Raw genomic sequence first — 27083 nt, 5'->3', positions numbered from 1 at the left:
TTCCATAGAAATCATTGACTCAACTGTCAAAGATAATGTAAAGCGGAAAAAGCTACTGGTCCAAAACATACAGGAAATCCAGGACTCAATGAGAAGATCAAACCTAAGGATAATAGGTATAGAAGAGAGTGAAGACTCCCAGCTCAAAGGACCAGTAAATATCTTCAACAAAATCATAGAAGAAAACTTCCCTAACCTAAAAAAAGAGATACCCATAGGCATACAAGAAGCCTACAGAACTCCAAATAGATTGGACCAGAAAAGAAACACCTCCCGTCACATAATTGTCAAAACACCAAACGCACAAAATAAAGAAAGAATATTAAAAGCAGTAAGGGAAAAAGGTCAAGTAACATATAAAGGGAGACCTATCAGAATCACACCAGACTTCTCGCCAGAAACTATGAAGGCCAGAAGATCCTGGACTGATGTCATACAGACCCTAAGAGAACACAAATGCCAGCCCAGGTTACTGTATCCAGCAAAACTCTCAATTAACATTGATGGAGAAACCAAGATATTCCATGACAAAACCAAATTTACAGAATATCTTTCTACAAATCCAGTACTACAAAGGATAATAAATGGTAAAGCCCAACATAAGGAGGCAAGCTATACCCTAGAAGAAGCAAGAAACTAATCATCTTGGCAACAAAACAAAGAGAATGAAAGCACACAAACATAACCTCACATCCAAATATGAATATAATGGGAAACAATAATCACTATTCCTTAATATCTCTCAATATCAATGGCCTCAACTCCCCAATAAAAAGACATAGATTAACAAGCTGGATACGCAACGAGGACCCTGCATTCTGCTGCCTACAGGAAACACACCTCAGAGACAAAGACAGACACTACCTCAGAGTGAAAGGCTGGAAAACAACTTTCCAAGCAAATGGGCAGAAGAAGCAAGCTGGAGTAGTCATTCTAATATCAAATAAAATCAATTTCCAACTAAAAGTCATCAAAAAAGATAAGGAAGGACACTTCATATTCATCAAAGGAAAAATCCACCAAGATGAACTCTCAATCCTAAATATCTATGCCCCAAATACAAGGGCACCTACATACGTAAAAGAAACCTTACTAAAGCTCAAAACACACATTGCACCTCACACAATAATAGTGGGAGATTTCAACACCCCACTCTCATCAATGGACAGATCATGGAAACAGAAATTAAACAGTGATGTCGACAGACTAAGAGAAGTCATGAGCCAAATGGACTTAACGGATATTTATAGAACATTCTATCCTAAAGCAAAAGGATATACCTTCTTCTCAGCTCCTCATGGTACTTTCTCCAAAATTGACCATATAATTGGTCAAAAAACGGGCCTCAACAGGTACAGAAAGATAGAAATAATCCCATGCGTGCTATCGGACCACCACGGCCTAAAACTGGTCTTCAATAACAATAAGGGAAGAATGCCCACATATACGTGGAAATTGAACAATGCTCTACTCAATGATAACCTGGTCAAGGAAGAAATAAAGAAAGAAATTAAAAACTTTTTAGAATTTAATGAAAATGAAGATACAACATACTCAAACTTATGGGACACAATGAAAGCTGTGCTAAGAGGAAAACTCATAGCGCTGAGTGCCTGCAGAAAGAAACAGGAAAGAGCATATGTCAGCAGCTTGACAGCACACCTAAAAGCTCTAGAACAAAAAGAAGCAAATACACCCAGGAGGAGTAGAAGGCAGGAAATAATCAAACTCAGAGCTGAAATCAACCAAGTAGAAACAAAAAGGACCATAGAAAGAATCAACAGGACCAAAAGTTGGTTCTTTGAGAAAATCAACAAGATAGATAAACCCTTAGCCAGACTAACGAGAGGACACAGAGAGTGCGTCCAAATTAACAAAATCAGAAATGAAAAGGGAGACATAACTACAGATTCAGAGGAAATTCAAAAAATCATCAGATCTTACTATCAAAACCTATATTCAACAAAATTTGAAAATCTTCAGGAAATGGACAATTTCCTAGACAGATACCAGGTATCAAAGTTAAATCAGGAACAGATAAACCAGTTAAACAACCCCATAACTCCTAAGGAAATAGAAGCAGTCATTAAAGGTCTCCCAAACAAAAAGAGCCCAGGTCCAGATGGGTTTAGTGCAGAATTCTATCAAACCTTCATAGAAGACCTCATACCAATATTATCCAAACTATTCCACAAAATTGAAACAGATGGAGCCCTACCGAATTCCTTCTACGAATCTACAATTACTCTTATACCTAAACCACACAAAGACACAACAAAGAAAGAGAACTTCAGACCAATTTCCCTTATGAATATCGACGCAAAAATACTCAATAAAATTCTGGCAAACCGAATTCAAGAGCACATCAAAACAATCATCCACCATGATCAAGTAGGCTTCATCCCAGGCATGCAGGGATGGTTTAATATACGGAAAACCATCAACGTGATCCATTATATAAACAAACTGAAAGAACAGAACCACATGATCATTTCATTAGATGCTGAGAAAGCATTTGACAAAATTCAACACCCCTTCATGATAAAAGTCCTGGAAAGAATAGGAATTCAAGGCCCATACCTAAACATAGTAAAAGCCATATACAGCAAACCAGTTGCTAACATTAAACTAAATGGAGAGAAACTTGAAGCAATCCCACTAAAATCAGGGACTAGACAAGGCTGCCCACTCTCTCCCTACTTATTCAATATAGTTCTTGAAGTTCTAGCCAGAGCAATCAGACAACAAAAGGAGATCAAAGGGATACAGATCGGAAAAGAAGAGGTCAAAATATCACTATTTGCAGATGATATGATAGTATATTTAAGTGATCCCAAAAGTTCCACCAGAGAACTACTAAAGCTGATAAACAACTTCAGCAAAGTGGCTGGGTATAAAATTCACTCAAATAAATCAGTTGCCTTCCTCTATACAAAAGAGAAACAAGCCGAGAAAGAAATTAGGGAAACGACACCCTTCATAATAGACCCAAATAATATAAAGTACCTCGGTGTGACTTTAACCAAGCAAGTAAAAGATCTGTACAATAAGAACTTCAAGACACTGAAGAAAGAAATTGAAGAAGACCTCAGAAGATGGAAAGATCTCCCATGCTCATGGATTGGCAGGATTAATATAGTAAAAATGGCCATTTTACCAAAAGCAATCTACAGATTCAATGCAATCCCCATCAAAATACCAATCCAATTCTTCAAAGAGTTAGACAGAACAATTTGCAAATTCATCTGGAATAACAAAAAACCCAGGATAGCTAAAGCTATCCTCAACAATAAAAGGACTTCAGGGGGAATCACTATCCCTGAACTCAAGCAGTATTACAGAGCAATAGTGATAAAAACTGCATGGTATTGGTACAGAGACAGACAGATAGACCAATGGAATAGAATTGAAGACCCAGAAATGAACCCACACACCTATGGTCACTTGATTTTTGACAAAGGAGCCAAAACCATCCAATGGAAAAAAGATAGCATTTTCAGCAAATGGTGCTGGTTCAACTGGAGGGCAACATGTAGAAGAATGCAGATCGATCCATGCTTATCACCCTGTACAAAGCTTAAGTCCAAGTGGATCAAGGACCTCCACATCAAACCAGACACACTCAAACTAATAGAAGAAAAACTAGGGAAGCATCTGGAACACATGGGCACTGGAAAAAATTTCCTGAACAAAACACCAATGGCTTATGCTCTAAGATCAAGAATTGACAAATGGGATCTCATAAAACTGCAAAGCTTCTGTAAGGCAAAGGACACTGTGGTTAGGACAAAACGGCAACCAACAGATTGGGAAAAGATCTTTACCAACCCTACAACAGATAGAGGCCTTATATCCAAAATATACAAAGAACTCAAGAAGTTAGACCGCAGGGAAACAAATAACCCTATTAAAAAATGGGGTTCAGAGCTAAACAAAGAATTCACAGCTGAGGAATGCCGAATGGCTGAGAAACACCTAAAGAAATGTTCAACATCTTTAGTCATAAGGGAAATGCAAATCAAAACAACCCTGAGATTTCACCTCACACCAGTGCGATTGGCTAAGATCAAAAACTCAGGTGACAGCAGATGCTGGCGAGGTTGTGGAGAAAGAGGAACACTCCTCCATTGTTTGTGGGATTGCAGACTGATAAAACCATTCTGGAATTCAGTCTGGAGGTTCCTCAGAAAATTGGACATTGAACTGCCTGAGGATCCAGCTATACCTCTCTTGGGCATATACCCAAAAGATGCCTCAACATATAAAAGAGACACGTGCTCCACTATGTTCATCGCAGCCTTATTTATAATAGCCAGAAACTGGAAAGAACCCAGATGCCCTTCAACAGAGGAATGGATACAGAAAATGTGGTACATCTACACAATGGAATACTACTCAGCTATCAAAAACAACGAGTTTATGAAATTCGTAGGCAAATGGTTGGAACTGGAAAATATCATCCTGAGTGAACTAACCCAATCACAGAAAGACATACATGGTATGCACTCATTGATAAGTGGCTATTAGCCCAAATGCTTGAATTACCCTAGATCCCTAGAACAAACGAAACTCAAGACGGATGATCAAAATGTGAATGCTTCACTCCTTCTTTAAATGAGGAAAAAGAATACCCTTGGCAGGGAAGGGAGAGGCAAAGATTAAAACAGAGACTGAAGGAACACCCATTCAGAGCCTGTCCCACATTTGGCCCATACATATACAGCCACCCAATTGGACTAGATGGATGAAGCAAAGAAGTGCAGACCGACAGGAGCCGGATGTAGATCGCTCCTGAGAGACACAGCCAGAATACAGCAAATACAGAGGCGAATGCCAGCAGCAAACCACTGAACTGAGAATAGGTCCCCTATTGAAGGAATCAGAGAAAGAACTGGAAGAGCTTGAAGGGGCTCGAGACCCCAAAAGTACAACAATGCCAAGCAACCAGAGCTTCCAGGGACTAAGCCACTACCTAAAGACTATACATGGACTGACCCTGGACTCTGACCCCATAGGTAGCAATGAATATCCTTGTAAGAGCACCAGTGGAAGGGGAAGCCCTGGGTCCTGCTAAGACTGAACCCCCAGTGAACTAGTCTATGGGGGGAGGGCGGCAATGGTGGGAGGGTTGGGAGGGGAACACCCATAAGGAAGGGGAGGGGGGAGGGGGATGTTTGCCCGGAAACCGGGAAAGGGAATAACACTCGAAATGTATATAAGAAATACTCAAGTTAATAAAAAAAAAAAAAAAAAGAAAAAACAAAATGAAATGAACAAACAATATATAAGGATAGTTTAAAAAATTGTACAATAAAAGGACTTTTCTGAAGATATCACCATCTCTCATATCAAGTTGTTCTACAGAGCAATTGTAATAAAAACTGTATGGTATTGACATAAAAATAGTCAGGTTGATCAATGGAATCAAGTTGAAAACTAAGAAGCAAATTCACAGACTTATGGACACTTGATTTATCACAGAGAAGCCAATACCATGTAAATGAAGAATAAAAAAAGCATCTTCAACAAGTGTTGCTGGTCTAATTGCATGTATCCACATAGAAGAATGCAAATAGATCCATCGATGTCACAAAACTCAATTCCCAGTGGATCAAAGACCTTAACGTAAAACCAGATACAATAAGTCAGATAGAAGAGAAAGAGGGGAATAAACTTGAATGCATTGGCACAAGAAACAACTTCATGAACAGAACACCAACAGCTAAGGCACTGAAATAAACAATCTATTAATGGAATATGAAGAAACTGAAGTGATTCTGAAACATGAAGGACATTATCATAAAGACAAAACAACAGCCTATAGAGTGGGTAAAGATCTTCTACAACCCTGCATCCAATGGAGAGATGCTATTGAAAATATTTAAAGAACTCCAGAAACTAGAAAACAACCAAACAAATAACCCAATTAAAATAAAACGGGATCATATCTAAACAGACTTCCCAACAGACGAACGTTTAATGGCTAAGAAACATTTCAAGAAACGTTCAACATCCTTAGTCATCAAGGAAATGCAAATCCAAATGAATCCGTCTTATACCCAACAGACTGACACACATAAAAACCTCAAGCAACAGGGGATGCTGGTGAGGATGTGGGGCAAAGGGAACATCCTTCATTGTTGGTTGGAGTGCAAACTGGAAAAATTACTTTGAAATCAATTTCTCAGAAAAATGGTAATAGTTCTACCTCAAGAGCCAGTTATACCACTCCTGGGCATTTACGCCGAAGATGCTTCACCATTGCAAAAACACACTTGTTCAACTATGTTCATAGTTCCTTTGTTCACAATAGGCAGAAACTGGAAACAACCTAGATGTCCCTCTGCTGAAGAATGGATAAAAAAAAAATGTCATCTACACAATACTATTCAACTACTAAAAACAAAGACATTATGATTGTTGTAGGCAAATAGGAAGAAATTGAGAATGTCTTCCTGAGAGAGGTACCCAGACCCAAAAGAACATGCATGGTATGTAGTCCATTATAAGTGAATTTTATTCCTAATGTATAGAAAAAAAACATGTTACAATCAACAGACCCAAAGAAGCCAAGTGACAAGGAGGGCTCAAAGTGGGATAGAGGGATCTCACTGAGAAAGTTAAATAGAAGAGACATTGGGTGGGGAAGGGCAGGAAGGGAACAGGAGTGATCAAATTGGGGGAATGGAGAGAGAACTGGAAGCCATAGTGATGGTGGGGCATCCCAAGGATGAGCTAGAATCGAAAATAGTCACTCCCAAGAATCCAAGAGGGTTGCCCTAGCTAAGGTTCTTGTCAAAGCTGGATATGGAGACTGATATAGTCATATCCTATAACCAGAAATGACTTTGAATGGAAGGACTGGGCAAGTTGTACAGTGATAAAGTTGGAGCAAAAATTAAGGGACTGGTCAAACTAAGACTGGCTCTGCTTAAAATCCATACCATGAAGAGAGCCCTTCCCTGACACTATTGTAATATTCTGTTATACTTCCAGATAGGTACATAGCATAATTGTCACCTGAAAGGCTTCATCTAGCAACTGATGAAAAAGGATAAAGAGACCCACAGTTAAATATTAGGCAGAGGCTGGGGAACTCTATCTAGGCAGGAGACGAAGGACTAAAAGAACTGCAGAGGTCAAGGACACCTCAAGAAAGCATACAGAACCAACCAACCTATGTCGTTAAGGGTCCACAGGGACTCAACTGCCAACCAGAGAGCATGCATGAATAAACATAGGCCTAGTGAGAGCTATCCTGTTAGTTATCAATGTTAAATTGGTGGGCGCTGCTGTCATTTGTCATTCTTTTCATTCTCTCCTTCTGAGGTCGTAGGATATTTTACTTTGTGTTGTTGAGTGCTAAAATGAGCTGATGCTCATTTAAATAATAATTTAGAGAATAATAATAATTTAGAGAATCTAGATCACAGCTGGGAGTAAATATTTAATTGCTACTGTAGGTCTCCAGAATTCTCTCTAATAATATTGTGGAAATTCAAATGCATAGGAAACTGAAGAATGTGGGTTTCTTGGAGACTGCTGTCTCAGATATGATTGCAAAGAAGCTTGTTGATCAAACTTGGGAAATATAGACTCCTTTTCTGTAGCTTTAATAAGTGCCCATTAAGACCCCAGGTATTAAAGGCTTCCTCTTTTCCATGGTACCACGGAGAGTTGGAAACACTAGGAAGTGAACTTTAGGGAAGAAAATGAGAGTGTGAGGCTGTGTCTTTGAAGATAATATTAGGATTGTGGCCACTCTTTTTTCTTTTCCCATGCTTCCTAGCAACCACAAAGTGAGCAGCTTGCTCAAGTATGTATTTCTAGCCATGATACACTACCTCATCTCAGGCCCAAAGATGATGAAGCCAACAAACCGAAGATCAAACTCCTAAAACCAAGAGTGTCTCTACACTTTATGGGATATTTATCTCAGGCATTTTAAAAGATGTGAGCAAAAAGCTGACTAATATATATTAGTATAACATTATAAATAAACGTTATTATTCTAAACTATATGTAAATTATATTTATTTATTTGATGGAGTCTTTTTGTTTTAATTTTTTAAAAGAAGCTAAACGTGGCAGAAAAGCTGTGAATATATTTGGATCTAAATCAAATGAAATTATTTCTAAAACTCTGTTTGCCAAGTTAGATATATAATTTCATTATTTTATTCTGGATTAAAATAGTACCATACACAAATACAATATGTTATAATAACTTAAATTCAAGTTAAAGAAAATAAATTGAAGCTGTGTCTTGTTCTGAGGAATTGAGTCAAAAACTATGTATTTCATAGTGTGTATGTTGCGGGGGTGGTGGTTTTTGAAGAGTAAAAGCTCACACACTGCAAAAATATTTCATCTTTCTTCAGTGTATATGTCACTATATTATCTATATGCACTTCTAATTTTCTACTATACTAAAGTCTTTTTTTTTTTGGTTCTTTTTTTCGGAGCTGGGGACCGAACCCAGGGCCTTGCACTTCCTAGGCAAGCGCTCTACCACTGAGCTAAATCCCCAACCCCTCTAAAGTCTTTATATATATATATATATATATATATATATATATGTTTATCAAGTTCCTATGCCAGTTTCATATATATATATATATATATATATATATATATATAATTCTGAAAGGCAGTTAGGTGTGACATAGTAAATAATTAAATTTCTTGATTATTTCAATATAAAGTGAATCACCATGGTGGTCAAGAGTGAAGCATAAATATAAGTTCAACATTAATTATCATGTCAGCCTATTATATTTTTGAGTATAGCTTTAGATGACAGTGTAATAGCACACTTGGATTGAGCACAGACATGTTTAAAAGTATGTTTTGCCACTACTTTGGAATTTTTCATTATTAAACAAGCATTTATTGAGCATGCACCACAGGCCCCACACTGTGTCATGTGATGTAGCTAAAAGGATTAAACATCAGGAATATTCTTAGTAAACAGGTGACTTATTAATTTAGAATTTTATGACTTAGTGGACACTGTAGGTCAAACTTTACTCAGTTTTAATAACAAGAAAAGAAATAATTGTCTATTACTTATGGTGATATATTTAATAAAATCACCTCATATTTTCATTGAGCCCTAGGAGAGTTTAGAAAACAGGCAAGATGAACTGTGATTTACATCTGGAAACAAGAACTAAAGAAGATGGTGACATGGCATATAAGATTTCACATTTTAAATGCTGAAAAATAGATGTATTATAAAGTCTGAAAGATATCTTTGACTCAAAGACTATGAGATAAACCTTGATACATGACCAACTTCTTTGGGTTAGGAAAATATGTGAATTGTCCCACCCCAAAAAGTCACAATGGACATAGCTGACCTTACTGAAAGGAATGAATGTTAATGCCCTATGGCACACTCAAATTTGATTTTATCGAGAAAAATTAAAAGACATGGTTTATAATAATGTTGAAATATGGCATATTTGACTCTGTTGGTACAATCTGAACATTTAAATTAAAATTTAAATTTAAAAATTTAGTGTCTAAAATACTGAAGGCTATATGTATACTCCTAAGGTTGAAAAGAGAAATGCCATTGTACATTCCCTCTCTCTTATAATGGACTAATTTTACCCACCAGAAAGAGAGTTGCTCAGAGGTCTCATCTGTTCATCCCACACTCTCATCCTGTACTTATTCCTCTTTTGCATTATGTGATTGGGTTACAAACAACAATTCTTGGTAATGTCACTGTATTCTTACTTGTGTTTAAAAACAGTACACTTAAGTAATACATTGTAAAACCTTCAAAAAGGTGAACAGCATTTGTGGTTGAACCTTTAATCCTAGGGCTATGTTTTTTAGAAATATACATTCATGCATATATACATACATACATACATACATACATACATACATACATGCACACATACATACATATGTATGTGTGTCCTTGTGCATGTGCGTGTTCATGCATGTATAGACTCAAGTACAAGACTATTCACAGCCGTGTTCAGAAGTATAAGAAAGCCAATACACGACGTCAGTGAACTATGGAACAGGACATTTTATGAAATCCTCATGGAATTTAAAATCTGCTCACCATATGTTAATTTTAATGAAAGCAAGTGACAAGCTAGAAAGCATAAGTTCTTCCTAATTTTTTATTTTATAAACAAATGCACCTATACATACATGTGCACAAACATAAACACATACATGCACAAATTAAAAATTTGAAAAAATATATACATGAGGAAAATTGTCAAATTCTTACAAAAATAGTCATCTGTAACTGTCTTAATTTCAATTGTTAATTGAATAAATACACATGATGTTAACAAACAGAAAATAGTTGTAAAAATCAGATATATTGTTTATACTTAATTTCTACTCATGAACCATCATACATTTATTCAGGTATTTAAGATTATAGATTAGAAATTTTGATTTTACAAGAGAAAGTTCTAATTGCTCGTTGTCTCTTAAGAGAAGAGACATGGGCCACTTAATAAGAAAATTTTGCAAAAACAATTTGCACATATCCAATAAAATATGGTTAATTTTGTTATGTTTGACAGATTCTGTATCCTTTAGATAAGCTGTAATGAAGTGCCTTGCTTTAAAACTACCAGGAAGATTATCCTTGTCTGAAAACATGACTTCCTATTATATCATTTTAGTCTTTCCTATTCATGCAATTATTTTATTTAAATAAAAAGAGCACTAACAATGACCTAGCATTCTTTTATCTTGTTCTCTTTATTAAATGTTATACTGTATGCCCATGTACATCTGTCTACAAATGTACTTGTAAATATTACATACCAACATATGTGAGGGCGGCAATGCTTGTGCTCATCTCCCAGAGAATATCTAAAACAAATAGGGTTCGCCTCTTAATTTAGCTATGCATACTAAACCACAATGAACACATTATATATTTAATGTACAAATAACTTACAAACATCTTGCTCAAAGTAACATTGCCAATGCTCACAGCAGCAACTGTCAAATGATAATGGTTCTGTCAGGATTCATTAAATTAATACATCACTGAAGAGCTTCTAGTATGAACTAGGCAAGTAATATACAAAAGAGAGTAAATCACGGCCCATACCCATTAAGTATTTCGAATCTAGACATAAATCAATGCATTGCAAGTAAAAGAATTTAATACATGAGCTAAACTTCCACAAACAATATAGAAAAATTCTATAAAAGGTGATTACAGTGAAATGTTAACTATATGTGTCTTACATGCCTATTAAACTATTAAAATGATACTGACAAGTTTCAGGGCAAAATGTCATCTCATTAAATTTTGAATTACTATTGATTTCTTGTGATGGTTTTACTCAACTGAACGTCATTGTTGTTTTTTGGTATGTTGTATTGCTACCAATGTTAATCAAAGTGTTTATACAAAGATGATTTCATATGAAACTAAATTCTCAAAGAAAAAATATTTACAGATTTTTAAGAGTCTATGAATAAAGTAGCAAGTTTGAGACATTCAAAGATATATCAATGATTCCTGAAGCTTTTTACATTTCTTTTTGGGAAACAAAAACTTACTACATTAAGTGAAAGAATCTGTTGATGCTAAAAACAACTTTTCCTGGTAGTGTAAGTATACATGCCAGAAAAACTCTTATTGTGTGGCTGTGCAACTGGTGCCAACAAAGTCATTTTTATTTTAAACTCCAGGATTTTTTTGAAAAGAAGACTATTCATTGTTTTATTTATTTTCTTATGATATGTTTTAATTAAAATGTAATTCATCACTTTCCTTCCTCCCTTTTCTTCCTCCTTTACCTCCCATGTCCCACAATCTCCCATTGATACTTTCCTCTTTATTTTTGATTGTGTATGTCCCACGTCAGAAGTGTGGATGAAGAAAATGAGGTTCGTTTACACAATGGAATACTACTCTGCTATTAAGAACGAGGACATCCTGAGTTTTGCAGGCAAATCGATGGAACTAGAAAATGTCATCCTGAGTTAGGTAACTCAGACCCAAAAGGACATGCATAGTAGGTTCTCACTAATAAGTGGATTTCAGCCAAAATAAAAAAAAAAATACAGAATACCCAAGGTGCAGTCCACAGAAATAAAAAAAGTCAACAAGCTGAAAGGCCCAAGTTCCATTTGGGAGGGAGAAGAGAAGAAAACAACCACAAGGGGGGAGGGAGGGAGAGAGGGAAAGGGAGGAAAGTGAATGGGGGTGGGTGGAGAGGGGAACATGATCTCGTATTGTGTGGGGGGAAATGACTGAAGTCCTGAGGGCCAGCAGAAAGAATGGAAACAGGTGACCTTAGGAAGAAGGAGGTTGGGAAGACCCTCTAGAATGTACCAGAGACCTGGGAAGTGAGAGACTTACAGGACTCAATGGGGAGAGACCCTAGATGAAAGGTCCTACAGTGAGAGAGGAAACTTATTGAATTTACCTCCAGCAGAAAGACAGGGCATCAAGTGAGAGATGGGGTTGCTATCCCACAGCCAAAGCTCTGGCCAATAATTCTTCCTGTCTGAAGGAAATGCAGGGATGGAAACCAAGAAAAGTCTGAGGAAAAGAAGGTCCAGTGAATGGCCCAAAGTTTGTTCCAGCTCAAGGGGAGGCCACATGACCTGACACCCTTCCTGAAGCTATGGAGCATTCACAGAAACGGACCTATCATGACTGTCCTCGAAAGACCCAACAAGTAGCTGAAAGAGTTAGATGAAGATATAGGCACTCAACCAAACAATAGAAGCTATTGACACCTCTGGTTAAATTAGGGGAAAGCTAGAGGAAGTTAAGGAGGAGGGCAACCCTGTAGGAGGACCAGCAGTCTTAATGTACTTGGATCCCTGAGATCTCTTAGACACTGTATCACCAACCAGGCAGCATACACCATCTGAGATGAGGCTTCCAACCCATATACAGCAGAGGACTCTTGGGTCTGGGTTCAGTCAGACCAGATGCACCTAATCCTCAAGAGACTGAAGGCCCCAGGAAGTTTAGAGGTCCGGTGAGGTGGGTGCGATGGACAGAGTGGGGGGACATCCTTATAGAGACACTTTTGGGGTGAGTGCGGGGGGGGAGTCAGGAGGAGATATGGAGTATGGAAACTTGGGGGGTAGAACAGGAAATAAAATCTGGAGTGTAAAAATATATTAAATAAATAAATAAGAATATTATTCTAATAAATCTGTAATAGTACCAATATTTATAAAGATACTTGGAGGAAGTCACATGCACAACACCTTATCAAGTACTTTTAGACACATGTGAAGGTCAGATCAATTTTTGAAATAATACTTTGAATAAAAAATGCCTAAATTCTCTGACCACACATTCATATATTGGCATTTTATATACAAGAGTGAAAAATTACTGCTGCTTTCAAGAAGTGTCTTAAACGTCAAGTTTTTTTATATAACCAAAGGTTGGTTTTCGGTGAGGTACTATCAATCACCTCGCTGTTAGTCATCAAAAAGAATCTAAAGCAAGAATGACCTGAGTCAGATTTCTGTGCTAACAAAGCTTTGGGATAAGTGGGTACATATTTTATGAGCAGTGTTAGACTTAAAGAATTAATGAAGTGATGTCCCCTAAATATCTATATTAATATCATCTAATTTTCCTAACTAAATTCTTGAATATGTTCTAAGATATGCCCCATGAGATGATTATACTTTTTGTTTTAAATTATAATTTCTTACAATTTATGGTGCTTTTTACAACTAATGGGAATGTAGTGTTAGTGTATGGTATACAGTATCTCTGTCCATTTTTATTAGATTGTTTTCAAAAGGCTTGGCATTGTTTCCAAACAGATCAGGGAACATAATCATAGGGAAAGTGCAAAAATATTGAGACAATTAAATTGAATGCTGGCAGGATGGCTCATTAAGTAAAGTGCCTGTCTGGCAAGGGTGAGCAACTAAAGTTGGATTCCCAGCACACACTGAGAAGCCAAGTGTTGCAATGTATCCTTTTAAACACAGTGATGAAAGAAGGCGGAGAGTGGTGGCTATTTGGCATAGCTGAACTGAAGAGCTCCAGGTTCACAGAGAGGCCCTGTCTCAAATGCTAAGATGCACAATGGTAGAAATCACTCCAAGCTGACTTGTGGCCTCCAAACATAAATATAAAACCATCTGTATGGACACACCTGCGCACACATATTCATGCAACACAGATACACACGCACACACACACACAGACACACACACAGACACACACACACACACACACACACGAGGAAAAATTGCTTTTAATTCTTTAGGGACAGCAGGAATCCTCACAGCATCTGTATAAACAAATGATTCAAATTGTTGACATAAACACACAGTTTACCAAGCAGACATATAACTCACACCAAGAATTATACAAGGTCATTGGAATGCCATTAAAATTTTTTAATACGAGACAACTATGAAGTTTGATGCCCATAGACCCTAAGGTCTGGAGGTGCTGCAGGGAAAATAACCAAAGAACAAATGACCTTGGTGATTCTTTAGAAGACTTTGGTTACCTGCAGATAATAAGTCTTTGAAGTTTGTTTTTAAGGTCCAACTTAACTCCATCTTTAAGAAGATATTTAAAATACAGGACTTTGACAGAGCTCTAACTTCAGAGAAAATTTCTGCTGCAGATGAACTTGTCATAGGGAAAAATTCAACAAAACAAAATAATATAATGCAGGGGGGAGGGAGAGGAGAGGGAGGGGGAGAGGGAGGAGAAGAGGGAGGAGGAGAGGGAGGGGGAGAGGAAGGGAGTAGGTAGAAATAAATAATGGAGGAATTTCTTCCTAAATCCTAAAAATAGTATTAAAATCAAAAGACAGATTTAAACTGAGAAGGGAAGAGACACTAGTAGTCACTAAATAGCAGGAAAATACTTAAAAATTGAGATGGATTCCTTCTGAAAGCTAAAGTTTTAAAATACATGTGGGAGAAATGCAGTATCATGGTAATGAATATATTAAAAGTTTGGGAGGAAACCTAAGATAAAAATGTAGACAATAAAATCCTGGGAACATAATCTTGAAAGAATAAATTGAAGTGTTTTCCTCTTGCAAGACTGACATGCAAAGTACCTAAGTATTTTCCATAGTCAAGAAAGAGGAGAAAGAGAATTAGGAGGCAATAACATCTTAATAGAATATATATATATATAATGATTTATAATTATTTTTCTTGATAAGTCAGTAGGAATGAAGTTAAAAATACAATATCATTTCTTAATATCTACCTGTAAAATGGTGACTAAAAGAATTATTCACTTGTACAGCCAAAGATCATAGACTGGAATGCAAACAAAACATTCAGACAAGAATGTTGATCAACACGGAGTGCTTTAATAAGCTGTACTACAGTTTTAGAACGTAAGAAAATTTTCATTGCCTAATTTTAAAGGAGCTCAACATGGTGTCAGAACAACTTTTAACTATCTGTTGCTACTTAAGAATGATTCCCAATACTAACAAAAAGAAATGATAAATAAAGTACTTAGAAAACCAAGCAAATAATTTGGATAAACAGTGGCTAAGGACTTTATAGGAAGTTTAAAAATTAATGGTAGAACTAGCACGCTGAGAGGTCTTTTGTGGAAGATATCTAAGCCAATTAGAAAGGAGGAAAGACATAATATTATAGTCAATCTTAACTTATTAATAGAAAATATTAATTTCATGTTTTATATATTTATCACCACCTTCCACATAAATATTAGGCAGGGGAATCATAACTTTTAAAGTTGTAAAAGTTAGGAAATAAATTTAAAAAATTCTGAAATAGGGACCAGAGGGGTGGCTCAGTGAATACTGTGCTTCTGTGTGTGTGAGAGAGCCTGAGGTTTAATCCCTTGCAAATACCTAAGGCCAGGCATTGCGCCTGCTCCTGTATCTCCAGAGGAGAAAGGGGTGGATTGGCAGAAATACAAGAATTCCCGGGGCTTATATCCCAGCAGTCTTTTAAGAACTGTGGACTTTCTTAAGGGTTTTTAAAATAAGAGGTAACAATTCAAACCCATTTTGTTCACATTAATAATAGATGCAGATGAATTTAGTATATTAACTAAAAGACAAAGATTCTGGGACCACACAAAGCAAACAGGAAGTTATTGACACACCATAGTATTGATATTCTTTACAGGAATTTTCAAAATGTGCACACTGTCAATTGAATACTTCAATAGTTAAACTAGGAATGAATACTAGAAAGAAAATGTGCAATAATGGTATATCATTCCCAATTCAACTGAGATCTATGTGCATTTCCAGAAATTGGTCTTAGTTGCCCAATGTACAATGTGCTGGGCTGGTAAAATATGTATCTTTGTTATCGCTTCTTTCACCTAATATTTTAATAGTCTTAATGTGCACATATGTATGAAGAATTAAATATGCATAAAGTTTATGATAATGAGAATGAAAGAACTGCAGAAATTTATGGTTTTAATATTTTTCCATATTTCAATAGAGAAGGAGGTATTGCCCATTTCCTGAAATTTAACATTTGGTATATCTGATTGATGGGAATAGTGATTCACAAATATAATACTCACACAAATGTTTAAATTTCCGCACTACAACAAATAACGTGTACATGCACATTCAATGTATAGAGGTAGTTCATTGCTGCTAAAAATTAAAACATGGAACAACCAAAACTGTTGTGTAAATGTGTAAAAATAGAGAAAATATGAAAAATTTAAAATAAATATTCAACATATAATATCTTGAACATTTAGCCTAATATACAAGGCTAATGTACTATTTAAATTTACGATGGTGACCAAAAGAAAAAATACTTCATTAAAATTAACTATTGAATGTGTGTGTGTTTGTGTGTGTGTGTGTGTGTGGTGTGTGCTTAAGAGGTTAGAAATGGAATATATATATATATATATGTTTATTTTAAGACCACCTGTTATAATTTCAAATTTATTATTGCTTTCAGTTTCAAGAATTAGTTTGAGACCGTATATTGGTCACTTTTCTGTTACTGTGTTAAAATAATGACCAAAACCAACTCAGGAAAGAATTTCTTTTGACTAACAGTTCCAGAGATCTACTTTCCATGACACTGAGAAAGGCATGGCGTACTGACAAGAGCAGAAAATTTACTGATTACATTTTATTTGTACAAAGATAAGAAAAAGAACAAGAAAGAAGGAGGGCTAGGATGTAAACTATCGACACTAGCATGCAACTTTGCTCCATAACCTCCCCCAGACAGTGGCATCATCTAGGGACTAAGTACAAATACAGAAGCCTACGGGGAGCATCTTGCATTCAAATCACAACAGGGCACAGTTTTGTTAAAGTTAAAATAGTGAAAATGAATAGAAATAAAAGTAAAATGCAGACAATTTCGAATTTCTCTGTATGGTAAAAGTAGTTATGGTATATTCTCATTCTAGTTCATGTTTTGCTTTTACTATCAGAAAATTAAATACACTCTCTTGGTCAGGTTCAAATGCTTTTTTATATATACAGTGAAGGTATATTTAGCCTGTATACAACCACACCTAAGTGTCTCTAAATCTTTCCACAGTATTCTCATAAGCACTACCTTCATTTCCAGTGTGGTGATTTGCATACCAAATTTAATTTTCAACAAAATACTCAATACAATTGATAAGATGATGATTATAATTTTCATTCTATTCATTGTCTTACATTATTTTTACTCAATTGATTCTAAAGCTAATGGACAAATATGATAGTGGTAGTAATAATATAGCCATAATGAACCAATGAACACACAGAGAGCTTATTAATGGCTGGGCTTTCTTCCAAGATATTTTTACAAATTAAGGCATTTAATTCTCTTCACAATACTATGAAGTCGATACTGCTATTATCTCTGTTATGAGTGGAGAAACAGAGATGTAGAGAGGCCACTGCTATGTTGTGACAAGTACAGAAAAGGGCAGGTGCAAGTGGCACCTGACATCTAAGTCCCATGTTCAAAAATTCTGTCCTCATTATGTGCTTTAAAGCTCAAGTTGACCTAGAACTAGTGATCTTTTGTTTAGCCTTCCAGATGACTAAGTACTGAAGTTAGAGGCATGTACACATGTACCATCAAGACAACAATATACTTTGAACACTTGCAAGCATGCTTTTACACACACAGACACACAGATACACACACACACACACACACACACACACACACACACACACACAGAGGAATGCACCCTCAAATTCAGGTCAAACAACTTCTGCTGAGATGAATCACAAAGGTCACAGTTTTGAAGCAAAGAATCTCATATAAAACTATCCTCAGAACTGAAAATCCCTGCTGGAAACTTATAAAACAAGGAGATTTTTATTCATGTCTTGTTCCAAAGAAACAAAGAGAAGAAATAAAAAAACATAGTGATAGGGTTGGAAAGATACATCAACAATAGATAAATCTTTCTGACTCCAGAGACAATATTCGTGGGCATAATGCCAAACACACAGCCTAAAGCAGATTTTCATTATTTCCAAACAATAAAAATTACATACTTTTAGGGAGAATTGGAGAAAACTTGTCAAGATGTTAATTATTGTTAGATATTCTACTTTATTTAAGATAATATAATATCTGAAAACTTGGTGGATTGGGTGATAGCAGGAGAGAATATTGAGAGAGGGAAAGATTTTATTCCAAGATTCCACCATGGAGATCTGTAACTTAAAGGCTCTGGTATACATTACTGACTGAATGGACGAGTGGGAGAATATTCATTCTTAAAGAAAATAAGATGAAAAATTTGGCAGTTTTATATTTGGCATTTATATTAATGTCCTAAATACATAAGTATTATACAAGAAATACCTGAGGTCTTGATTCTTTGTGAAGAGATGAATTCATGCACAAAAGTAACAATTAAATTAAATTGCTGTGAAACTCTTAAATGCATTTTAAAATCTCGACAAATTTAATTTTCTTGGAGCATATCATACCAAAATTTTGAGGATAGATTTCATATGTCTTTTTTACTAGTGTATGCATTATACTTCCCACTAGTATGGCCCTGAGGTATAATAGCTATGAATTTGGTTCATATTGGATACCTACAGGATATATGAGCATGTGTAATTCCCACTTTTTCTTTAGGAATAGTTTGGTAACCCTAGGGTTTATTCTTGGAATTGTGCTTTACTCTATGAGTTATTATAGCACCCTAAAAAAATCCCCTTTTTTTTCTATATACCTCTCATGAACATTTTGAAATGAACCAAGAAAGGAAAGAAATAAATAATGAAAATATATAATTGAAAAACACAAATCTAAATAATAGTAGACAGTTTATGCAAAGTGGTGATAAACTACTCCAATGAAGATTTTTTTTAAAGATTTATTTATTTATTATATATAAGTACACTGTAGCTGTCTTCAGACACACCAGAAGAGGGCATCAGATCTCATTACAGATGGTTGTGAGCCACCATGTGGTTACTGGGATTTGAACTCAGGACCTCTGGAAGAGCAGTCAGTGCTCTTAGCCACTGAGCCATCTCTCCAGCTACTCCAATGAAGTTTTTATATCTCTCACTATAATTTTTCTGTATGTATTTTAAAAGAGATATTCAAAGTCTCAAGTGATAAAACCAAAATGTAGAGAATAAAAACATTTCATAGAGATCATTAAAATAGAAAATTAGCTTCAAAACAAACTACTTGGGTATAATGAGGGTAACAAAACATAGTGCAAAGTTGAAAACAAATTTGAATAAGTTTATAGATGTAAAAGATGAACAAATAAGACCCAACATGGTCACAAGTGGTGATCTAAAAGAAAGAAAGTGATAGAAGAAAAATGTTTAACAATTGGTAGGTTCATGGGCACGAGTATCGGGTCAACAAATTAAAGACAGGAACTTAGAAAACCTGCTGGAATGTAAGAATCTTGTTCATATATCCATTAAAGACTCAGCAAGGCACGTTGGAAAGATAGCTGTTTCCAAAAGACTCAGAGTCAGTTTCTTTCAGTGATATTGGGGCACACACATCCTCTTGTAGTACAAATGTACACAAAACATAGTATAACAAAAGGAAAGAGTTTACCTTTACTTTAATTTCATTTGAAATCCTCAGTAAAGATTAAGAAAACATTGTAGTTTTAATACTGCCTATTAGAATCATGAAAGTTCTGGTATTTATTTCTCATTTTATGCAGGAAACATTACCTAAATAACTTGTAGATAGGAATAGGTCAATATATTGATCTAAATTTTTATAAAATTAACATTTAATAGCTTATATTTGAAGACACTTTTATGATTTTGATATTAATTGACTATATTAAAAATAAGTGGCAATTTTACTTGACCATTATGCATTGAATCAAATCTCAGTACTAGATTATCTGCAACGTTCCCTTAAATTTATAGGTAATAGCATAATTATATTACTTTTGATCAAAAAAGATAAAAGAAATTATAAAGTAACGACAAGAAAGTGTTCCTTAGAGTGGCCAGCTATGTGAATATTTTTAGAAAAAATGTGGATATTAAATAATATGCAAGCATTTATCTTAGAAATGAATGTCACAGTCATCAATAGTAATACTTCTGGGTAACAGCTCTAAAAATGTGATGTTAACAATAGTGCTTAAAAATACGTATAAATTTATGAAGTTGTGAGTTTGATTAAAAATGATAACTTGTCTTAACTGTGCAAAATAAAATAATGTTCAGGCATACAACACAGAATGAACCTGTGACTGTCTAAGAGTCTAAAGATACATTTCTGAAGGTGGGACTCACCCACTCATGAAATAATGGTGAATCAGGATGTAAATGCTTATTGGTAAAAATGCTAGCTCTTTCAAATTGGAATTGAATCCAGAATAAAGTTATGGTACTTACCACAATGTAAATAATAAATCTGAAATTAAATATGTTTATTAAAATATATTTATCATAATTCATCATAATTATATATCATAATGTATATATGTTAATAATCATTTTGGAGTTATACATTATTGGCATATATATATATGTATGTGTGTGGTGATTTACATTATTATCATAATTGTTAGAACAGGATTAATATGCAATCTTGTTATTATATGAGTCTCATCCTGGTATGCTTATCTGTTCTTTAAATTTTATCTCTTTTACCATCGGTTATAACCTTTGGATCCTCCTATCTTATTCTTGCTGATTGTCGTATTAGGTCTGAGAATCAGCCTAAGTAGGAATGTTACAGTTTTCTACACCCTATTTGAGCAAAGAAATAGTCAGGACTTAACATCAACCTTCCCTATGATCTCAGATGCTCAAGTATTGAAGAGGAATAGTTTGGTAGCTAGTTAGATGCTAGAAGGTCTATGATCATTAGAGATGGACCACTCCTTCATAATCTACAGCTTACAAAAACAGGACTGGAACTTCAGGGCCCTACTTCTCAGAGGCACAGGGTCTGGGTCATGTGTCCCTGAAAAGATACATGACATCTAAACTGCCAAGAACGTCCTTAACTGACAATGGTCTTAGCCTGGTTCAGAGGTTCTTAAGCTTAGAAGGCTATTGCATGACAAGTAGCTTTACACAGTAGTTTTTCCCTCCCACCAGCATCAATCCAAATAGGTCTATCAATCACCTGGACAAAAATAAACATCTAAGGAAAGTTGTCAGTTCTAAAAACTTTAGATATAAAACAAAATCTATCTAAACTACAAATGTGTACTAGTGTCTAACTATTACCTCCTTCTCACACCATGAGAAGTTTCTGTTCTCCAGATATCACTTAAGCACTGGCCATCATCATCCAATTGAGAGTACCTGCTGTGTTTGCTAATATATGCTTTTTCCTCTACACTTTACTTTGCATCTTTTTAGTTCCTCCCCTAGAGATCATTTATAGCAGGTATCTTAGAGAAGTAGCAAGCAAAATTCTGTTGACAATGACTTGTAATTTGAAAACTTGTTAATATTTAAGTATGTATTAAAATGTGTATGTTGAGAATTGGTAAATATATTCAATGCATATTAAAATGACTCCCAATCATTATTTTTTCATAGTTTTTGTTCAAATTACAAAGTTCTTTTTTTCTGAAACCAGTCCTTCTCTCACACAAACAAATCCATACCATATTTTTTTGCAACTTAATATCTCATTTTACTTTCTTTTTGTTTTCCAAATGTAGAATGAGGTATAACTCTAACATGTGGATATCTGTCAGTCATTGGTGATAGCATCACACTAAGTTACTCCTTCTTCTTAGAAAGAATGATATATTATAGGGAAATACTCTTCATAAAATACCTTCCTCTCCATGTCATCTTATTAGAATTTTAGGCATTAAGAAATAACACCTCAGGATTGTTATTTACAGGAAATGTGATCTCTCTTCAATGCTTTCATATATAATTTGCTTATGATACAAAGTACTAAAACTTATGCTACCACATTCTACTTTTCATGTTGTCAGCTAAATAACTAAGTGAATATGTCATAATTCCTTCCTCCTGTAAGGAGAATAAAAATGTGCCAATGAGCTTTTATACTATCTTTACTCACTAAAGGAATAGAAGCCTATAGTCGATATACGTCATATTGTCTTTACAGCATTATTAGTTGTCTACAGATTGGGAAGGGGAAAGCTCAGACTAAATGTGTGGTCACCTGCCAAGTCACCAAGTGAATTTGATTTCATTGAGGAAACTTACACATATACCTTGACTATAAAATTATAACAATTCACTAGAAATGATCAACAGAAATAAAAAAAACACATTTGTATTTAAGTGATGAGCTTCTTACTAAGAGGTGATAACTTATGCATTTATATAGCCTCATAGCAAGGCCTTATATAAAAGTTTCTTGATTGAAAAACATTATACTGCATAGGCATGATTAAGCTAAAGAAAACAATCTGTGGATCATCAATCATGAAATTTCTCTGTATTTTTGTTTGCTATACAAATTGTGCCAGCATTTTTGTGGGCATATGTTTGTTTGATGGAAATGTATATATATATATATATATATATGTATATATATATATATACATATATATATATATATGTTTCACGTGGGGGAGGATAGAAAAAAAACCCAGTGCTCAAATATCTTATTTCATTGTTGTTTGTTGTGCACATAAATTGGCGACATATTTCAACAACAATGAATTTAAAAGATGATGAGCAAATCCATCAGATAAATGAAAATTGCTCAGAACAAGAGTTTCAGGAGCCAACATATGGCTCCTTGGTTTAGAGATATCTTGGAGAAACACTGTCACTGTAGAACAACATACCCTTATTTTCAAAATGATTTTGTACAATGCCATTGCTCTCTGCTTTTGTTGCCCTCAATATAACTTTGCCATAATATTTGCCATTCTGTGAATGCTTCTCAGAGGACATAGTCCGGATGCTGATTATTTAAACTTTAGTAGTTTTCTTTTGGAGAAACAAGAACTATGAATTCCAATGTCCCCCAAACCTCCAATGTTACAGTATCACATTAATATTGGAGCCATATATAGCGACTAAATCTCAGAACTCTGCAAAGTTTGCTCCCAAGTCATCAAGTTCTGAAACTTTCATAAAGTATGAAAAGATCCTTATCATAACAGGCTTAGCTGCTGTGAATAGAGAGGAAAGGCGATTCTACAAGCTATTATCTGTAAGCTGGGTGCAACCAAAATGTCAGATGAAATTTGGTGCACCCATTTGACCTCCACTCTAGTGTTTCTCTCATTATGAATGCCCTCCCCCAAGAAAGTTTTATAACCGTTCCTTTAAATTATCTGTAGATACTGCAAACCCCACCCCTCAGCCATTGGAGGAAAAAAAATTGCAGTACACATCTTCTGATCTACCGTTACTGAAAGGGTGTGTAGCTATCGGAAAGTACTAGAATTAGCACTGTCATCCAGTCTTGCCCGTTAGTTTTACTGCAGCAAAGACTAGTGAAACACTAAAAAATAGACCTGTGGTCTCACTTTGCCTTGTTTGATCCTGCCTCCCCCGATACAGATTCAATACATTTTTCCTCTCACAGGGAATAAACATATCTTAAGCATCAGCATCATAAAAGCACAGCATCAATGAAACAGTCACTCCCCCCTCCACCAGACATCCAAATCCAGCGTTTACCTGTTTTACTAATACAAAGAGATTGAAAGCAAGAAAAGCTGCAGCTTGCCCGGCAAAATTCTCATTGCAGCAGACAGCGCAATTCTCTACTTACGGATCTTACCAGGGAAATGTCTCGGGATCTTTAGAATTTTCCTGCAGAACTCTGTCTGGAGCCCTCAGTCAGGCATGCTGTGCATCCAGGCAGAACCAAGCCGTATGGAATGTCTATGCAGCTGAGAGATAATGGGACTCTTTTTCCCAGCTGGGACCGCAAGCCTTTTATCCAGTGAGTATTGCGTGGCTCCTCTGTGGTCTTAAGCATGAAATACGCTCCTCTCCTGCTGCATTCCTGACGGAACCTAGACAATTAGTTCTTGAGGCACATGTGCAAAGCTCCCGTTTGGAATATGCAAAGGGTAAATTCTCTCCACACTGAAAGGCAGTTCTGTCTTCCTCATCCTTCACACACTCAGGCAGCTGGGAGCAGCTGCCATTCCAGTGGCATGAAAGATTAAATTCATCCCCTCATTCTTTGACTAGATATAGTCACTCCTGTTGGGTCATCAGAAAAGCAGTCTTTTTGAAAACTGGGTCAGACTAACTACTTATTAGGTATCCAACAGGAAAGGAAGTAGTTTTTCTTTTTTTTCTTTTTCTTTTTCTTCCTCTGCATTGTCATTTACAAGCAAAGATTAAGCCGGTCAAGGGTCTGCACTGATTTAAACTGTGTTCAAATGTAAGCTCTCTGAAGGAAGCCAGCAGGTACTAGTTAGAGTGAAGAGAAGGGGGAAATAAAATCAAAGGGCTATCACTGAAAGCCTTCTAAATTAAAAGAAAAAAATGTGCATTAGGCTTCCGAAAGGTGGAAATTACATAAAGTGGACTCAAATAATCCAGAGAAGTCGTGCTCTCATCAACAGCTTGTTAACAGTTTCCTGGATACAAAAGGAGTTTGCATTGTTTGTGACAGCCCTGCTTCTGCCTTTCTTATTTTGAATGCTCTTTTTGTTTCACAGGGAGCCCTCTGACTAAACTTTTTTTAATATGTCTGTGTCTTGACGTGGTTTTTGAATAGCTACGACCCCCACCCAGAACGCACGCATGCACATAGACATCCTAACGTATAGAAACATACCTAAAACACGAGAACGTTTTCAGGTCCTGACACAAAGACAGTCTATTCTTAACATCAGAAAGAGCACATAAATGAATATAGAGGCTGGAAAAACTAAAACTACAAATTACATGAAGTTCTGTAAAAAGGTAACTTTTTAAAATTCTTTAATCCTTTTTGACAGTCCTGTCTCCATCCCCCAACTGCTCTGCCTTCCCCCAACCCCTCTATCCTATACCTAACCCCTTGTCTCCAAGAGGGTGTCCCCATGGCTTAGTCCCACCTCACCATACCTCCCCACTCCCTGAGGCCTCAAGTCTCTGGATGGGTTGGTTCATCTTTTCTCACTGAGGCCAGACCAGGCAGTCCTCTACTGTATAGGTGTCGATGTCCTCATATCAACTGGGGTAGGCTGCCTGGTTGGTGGCTCAGTGTTTGAAAGATCTCAGGGGTCAAGGTTAGTTGAGATGGCTGGTCTTCCCATGGGGTCCGCCCTCCTCCTCAGCTTCTTCCAGCTTTTTTCCAATTCAACCACAGGGTTCCCTGGCTTGTGTCCATTGATAGGGTGCTAGTGTCTGATTCTGACTCCTTCAACTGCTTGTTAGGCCTCTCTCGGAGGGAAGCACAGCAGGCTTCTGTCTGGCAATACACCACAGTATCAGTCAGGACCTGGGGGCCTCCCCTTAAGCTGCATCCCAATATGGGCCTGTCACTGAACCTCCTTTCTCTCATGCTCTTCTCCATTTTTGTCCCTGCAGTTCCTTCAGACAAGAACCATTCTGGGTCATAGTTTTTGACTGTGAGATTGCTATCCTATCTGTCGACTTTTGACCTTACTTGGATTTATATGATAAGCAAGGTCTGTATAACTGGTTCTTCTGATGCCCATGGATTGTATTTCTCTTTGACTATATTTTGTAGCGGTAAATATTGAAACCAAAAGGCACCAATCCATGCTATTACTGGCTCCAGAGGGCTACATGGCATCTGTGGGTTATTTTCTTCTTAATCAGCAAAGCATCTCAATCTGACTCGCTAAGTTTCCAATTTCCATCCCAAGCTGTCGCTGGCTACACTCTGGGCCTTGCAGTGATCCCACTGCCATGGCTAACCCTACATGTCACTGGCTACTTACTCTCTGGTCCCAGCAGCAACTGCCCTCTTGCGACTCTGCTGTGAGCTCTGTTCACAGTCCCAGCATATGGCTCTTGTGGTTATAGTCACAACCCCCTGCAACACGTTGAAATCAAAACACTTGTAATTTATTAATCAGATTTATATCAGTAAATCCTCACCCCACAATATGTCCACCCAATAAGCTCAGAGCCAATTAATATAGACATAAACTGCCCACCTAGATAAGACGAGTTGTGCTATAATAATCTATCCCTTATAAGATATTCATAACTACCTGTGGCCCTTTAAGGCCACACAGACCTGGGTCGTCCATCTTTGTCTCCCTCTTGGTTCTTGTTCCTCTTTCTCCTCTCTCCTCTCTCCAAAACTCTATGCCTTCCTTAAATTTTCACTGCCCAATCACAGGCCTTGACTCATCTTGTGCCTGCCTTCACCTGCATGTAGACAACTGCAGGATGATGTCATCATGCAGCAAGGCAGGTCCAGGATAAGATGAAGCCTATCATCAAATGAGAAGGGTAGGCAGAGGGAAAGGTCTAGGAAGGAGGGAGGAGTAGGAAAATTGAGGGAATCAAGATAGAAACAACAGAGTGGAATGATCCAGATCCAGGTGGACCAGGTCACCTTTTATCTTGTCTAGGTGGACAGTTTATATCTTTATTAATTGGCAGTGAATTTATTGTGTGGGTGTATTGTGGATCAAGAATTTAACACATAAATCAGTTTGTTGGATTATAGTTTGTTGAGTCTTGCTTTTACTGGAT

General features: G+C 36.3%; 1 protein-coding gene across 2 annotated transcripts in view; it reads right to left on the bottom strand.

The window, feature by feature from the left end:
• Positions 1 to 24768, bottom strand: part of Cntn6 (contactin 6) — a 396250-nt gene extending 371482 nt beyond the window's left edge. Inside the window, exon 1 of one of the 2 annotated variants that reach the window (XM_039107156.2) lies at positions 24190 to 24768. The gene's annotated coding sequence lies outside the window, so the exon portion shown is untranslated. The remainder of the gene's footprint in view (positions 1 to 24189) is intronic. The other variant, NM_013225.2, reaches the window with a different exon arrangement.
• Between the last annotated feature and the right edge of the window lie 2315 nt (positions 24769 to 27083).

Source organism: Rattus norvegicus, chromosome 4 (assembly GCF_036323735.1).
Source record: "Rattus norvegicus strain BN/NHsdMcwi chromosome 4, GRCr8, whole genome shotgun sequence".
Taxonomy (NCBI): Eukaryota; Metazoa; Chordata; class Mammalia; order Rodentia; family Muridae; genus Rattus; species Rattus norvegicus.
Note: the sequence above shows the minus strand (reverse complement) of the source record. Positions and strands in the feature narration are given on the sequence as shown.